Source organism: Camelus bactrianus, chromosome 8 (genome assembly GCF_048773025.1).
Source record: "Camelus bactrianus isolate YW-2024 breed Bactrian camel chromosome 8, ASM4877302v1, whole genome shotgun sequence".
Lineage (NCBI taxonomy): Eukaryota > Metazoa > Chordata > Mammalia > Artiodactyla > Camelidae > Camelus > Camelus bactrianus.
In genome coordinates, this window is record NC_133546.1 from 28,434,228 (window position 1) to 28,439,152 (window position 4,925).

A 4,925-nucleotide genomic window follows, 5' to 3' on the forward strand; every position below is an offset into this window, starting at 1 on the left:
CATTTATGGGGTTTTGTCTGCTTTGATCTAAGCGTGGCTCTTCAAGGAGGAGTTTCATTAGTCCATCTATTATCAAGTCCTTTATATGAGACTTTTCTCCTGGAAAAAAGTGAAAATTGCTCTTCCTCCAGGATTCTGGCACTTTCTAAAAGCCTCGATTAGCTTTTGCCTTAAGACAATGCTACTTGTACCAAGTTGTACAAAAAAAAAATGTGTTCCAGCCTGGGTTTAGAATGATAGAACACAGGGATCAAAAAGTTCCCTGAGCAGCTGAGTGTGGAGGTTGGTGCAGGTAGGGGCATGGCAGGCAGGAGGTGGGGCAGAGATGGTGAGGGTCCGGGTAGGCAGGCAGAGTTTGGCATCCTGGAAATGCAGCGTTGGGGACCTGAAAGGATATGGAAGGACTGAACACAGAACTGTCTTAGGCAACAAAAGACAGATGACAGAGGAGGCCTGCCCCACCACCCTGAGCAGTGGCAGGGCTAGACGTCAGTCACGTGGTTGAGGGGCCTGAGCAATGCTGAAAGCCACGGGGCAGTCAGACCTCACAAATGCTGTTCTATTTATTCTGAGTACTTTCCCTTGTGCTGAAATGAGGGAATTAAATGTTAGAGGACTTAAATGAATTGCCTGGTCATACATTTAATCAAATGATTCAGACCAGATTTTACCCCAAGTCCCTTCAAAAGCCTGAATGTTCGATGTTACCATGACTGACCAGGTAGAGACCTGAGGCCCTCTCTGGCAGCATCCTGCCCCAGCCAGCATTTCTCCAAACATGAGCTGTGGACCCCTCAGTCAGAATTACTCTAGCAGCCTATAAAAAAATAACAACTTCTGGGATGCTGACCCAGATACTCTGATTTAGAAGGTCTGAAGTGGGTTTCAAGAATTTTAATTTTTCTTAGAGATCCTGATCCAGGATGTCCAATGAGTTTGCTCCATTATCCTGGCCACTGCAGTTGAATTATGCTTAGGCATAAGACCTAGGCAGGGCCAACTGGTGTCTTCTCTAAGATTAATGTATATTTGTGTATATACACTTACACACACACACTCTTGAAGAGAGCAATATCCTTTCCACTGATACTGCTAAGCTTTGAGGGTGTGAGCTGGGTGGCTGGGCTTCATCTTGTCTGTCACGGAGGAGGAGATTCTCTACAGAAGTTTACAAATCAGAAATGAGGTTTGAACTTCTTAAACTGGTTTGAGTTGGGTCTCTGCCACTTGTAACCAGGTGACCTCCCTAGAGTTTGTGTGAAACATATCAGAAGGTTTGCATGAGTGTGGTATGAGTCACCAGTGCAATGGGACCTCTACCTTCACCAAGGTTATCCTTAGGCTTTAGAGCAAAGGGTCTAAGTCACCTGTTGTTTTTCCTGGACTTCTTGATCCTCACACTAGCTTTGGCTGGTTCTGTCCACTTCCATGCCTTCAATTATAATGATTCAAAAACTGAGCTCTCCATTTACATCACTCATCTGTGGTTTTGATCTTCTTTGGTTGTGATTCAGTTGTCTTTTGAACATTTCCACTGGGGTGTCCCCAGGCACAAATCAAACATATTCAAAAGTGCCTTCAAGATCTTTCCCCACTCAGGCATGATTCATCTCTTGTTCTCCTTGTCTCTGTGAAAAGCACAGCCATTCTCCCAGGTCTATACCATTGGGCCTGGGAGGTGGTGGACTGAATGACTTCTGAGGCCTCTAGGATCTTAAGATAAACTAAAAGTAGACATTTGTCTTCCAAATTCTTATTGAAATGCCTGATTTTGCAAGTTGTTAATGTTTCATTTCTTTGGGACTAAAATGAGTAATTCATGCCCTTAGACCATGACAAAGCCTTCAAATGGTTGAACTGTAGATCCAAAAATACCCCAGGCTATTTGTCATCCCTCACCTTCCAGTCATCCTACACTGAGTAGGGTCATCATTCCTCACTTCCCATGGCCCTTCACACAGTATTAGCAAGACAGTTTCAATTATAATCGTTTGCTACTCACGCCCAAACTCTCTTGATAGGAGGCTGATATCATTCTCACCTTAAAAGCAAGCGGAGGCACAGACACTTGAAGTCATTTTCACAAGGTCGCTGAAATTTCAATGAAGCCTCCAAGAGCTGAGCCCAGTGCTTCATTCCCTGAGTCACACGGCCCCCCCACTGCTGCTCTGCAGGAGGCCTGGGCTGAGAGCCTCAAGAAAACATGGCGGTGGCTTTCGTTCTGTTTTTCTGTTCAGGCTTTTGAATGGATAAAGCAATAATTGTATTTTTCCAAAACAAAAAGAAAAAATTTTTTTTTTCACAAATGAAGAAACTCAGAACCTGCCTAGTTTGCAGTACGATGCCTGGAGTCAAAATACTCCGTCCTTGTTCTGTAAGATTCCAGGGACGTACAGCTTCGCAAGGAAGGGTTTTAGTAAATACGGTGTAAACGTGGTACTTCAGTGGAGAAGCTGATCTCGTTAATTCCTCCCGAGTACTGCTGTAACCATGATGGAACTGGAGAGGGACATTTGACAGAAGGTTGCGTATTTGAAGGGAGACTCAGTTTGTAGCTATATGTGTACTTCCATCTGCCCATTTGTGAATTATTCAACCAACATGAAACAGCACTGTTTGGGGATGGGTTTTTTTCCAAATGGTGAAATTTAAATAAGCTCTATTCCCTGAAATAACTTTTTAAAAAAGCCCCTACATCAGCACCTCCAACACTCCAACACAGGCAAAGCTGGCCAAGTGCTGTATTTATCATCACCAGCTCTGCAGGGTTTTAAAATTTTTCCAAGAGAACTGAAGGAAGTTGGTTTTCAAAGAAAAAGAACATTTTTTAAAAAATCCATTCAATTCTTAAATGTATTTACCCAACATTCATATCTTGATGTTGAAATAATTTTCTTGGGAGGAAGATAAACAATAGATTTGCTCCTTGTAGGTGTTTAACTCTTCCTGACTCAGCTAAATGACTCTGGAGAGAGTTGTGTACAGAGAGAGGAACAAAGAAAAGGAAAGGTTAGTACAGATCTCTGCCTGCCTGGAGGAGGCATCACATAAGGGCAACAGCAACTGTGTCGGTAAGACTTGCCTCTTGTCTCAAAAATTATTTTTAAATGTTTTGGGGTTGGAGTGTGAGTGTTACATAAAGGTGAAAACCTTTCTGGATAACCCCAATTTTTAAAAATCAGAATGATATATGCCTTGAGAACCACACACAATACAATCCAAACACTATCTTTAAAAAAAATATTTGTGGTGGTGGGTAATTAGGTTTATTTATTTTTATGTTGGAGGTACTGGGGATTGAACCCACGACCTCATGCATGCTAAGCACACACTCTACCACTGAGCTATACCCTCCCCCTCAAACAGTATCTTCTCTTACCCTTTTCAAAGACTCAATGACACAGTTTCATAAAGTGCAACATTTAACTGCTCAGAGTATGGAGAACACCTTGTAAGATTAAGAAAAGCAGAGTTCAACCACAAGCATCCATATGTTGAAGGGCAGTTCATTAAGATATTAATTTTGTGGGGCTTTTTGTTTGTTTTCTGTGCTACTTTTGCTTGCTTTCTGTTTTATTTGTGTGCCTGTGGGAGAACGAGAAAGAGTGAGGAGTATCTGTCCTTTCCCCATTACTCAACCTTGGAGATGAGCAAGGGTTTAAGTCTAGAAGGTCTATAGTTTCCTGTCCTCTCAGCTCAAAATTAAAAGATTTTGAAAATATCTGCCTTGTGGCGGTGGTGGGTGAGGAAGAAAGGTCTGTGGGGTTGGAAGTGGGTACAGAGTAAGTGCTGGCTTTGACCAGGAAAGCAGATGGGGGCCTGAGGGGGGACAGGGATCCTCCCCACCTGGGCAGGTGGCAGTGGGCGGTGGCAGGACAGAGAGAAAACAGCTGCCTCAGCATTCTGGGAAGATGGCAGGACCCCTGGGGAGGGAATTCTGTCTGTCTGGTACATCTAGACAGGCTAGACTTGGGGAAGGGAACCTCAATATTGGCAAAGATTTATCTGCCCCTTGGTTGATAAGACATCTGCCCTCTATGTGCTATCACTACGATCAGCAGTGACCACGAAAGACCAGAGGGCCCTTCACATAAGACCTGGCTGAATAAGACACCTTGGACCTTTGAATAACCCTGGTGGAAGTAGGGGGATGGAACTCTAATAATGAGTGAGACTGAATTTCCAAACATTAAAGCAAGATGCAGGTTTGGAAAATATTACAGTCTATGTACAGGGTGAAAGAAAATGAGACATTTTCATCTTCATATTGAAGTAAAATGTTTATTTGGTTGGTGGGGGGGAGGGGTGTGTGTGTGTGTGTGTGTGTGTGTTTGTGTATTTTTTCTTCCAAATTATCAGGAGATTGCAAACCAAAAGTCAATTCTAATAATATTTTAGTAGCTTGGAACTATGAACACATTTATCCGTAGAAACAATGTCATGCATAGAAAGTAAATCAGCAGACCGGTCTTCAAAGATTTAACTTAATTTCATTAAAAATGTTGCATGTTTACAATGGAAAATATTATAACAATATGGTAATTAAATAAAAGAAGGAAAAATCAGAACAAAATTTTGAATTGTTGGGAGCTGGGTTTTGTTATGTCTAATTTGCTTGAGACAGCAGAAACAACTTTCAGGTTAGATGGTTTGCAGCACTAGTCACCAGATGGTGATCCTGACCCAACACTGCTTGGCTGCTACTTCAGGAAGGTCATGGAAACATCATGTGTGGGGAGTACAGTGGAGCACTGGTCTCAGGGGCAGAAGGCAGCCATCATCCGGTGTCCTGCATAAGGCAAGTTGGACCCGTACTCCTCTCGGGGATTTTGTATGACCCTTCTCACTCTGCGAGCTGGGATGCCACATTCTGCCTGACCATCAGAGTTTGCACACCGAGCTGCACTTTCATTTTGCCAAGCTTT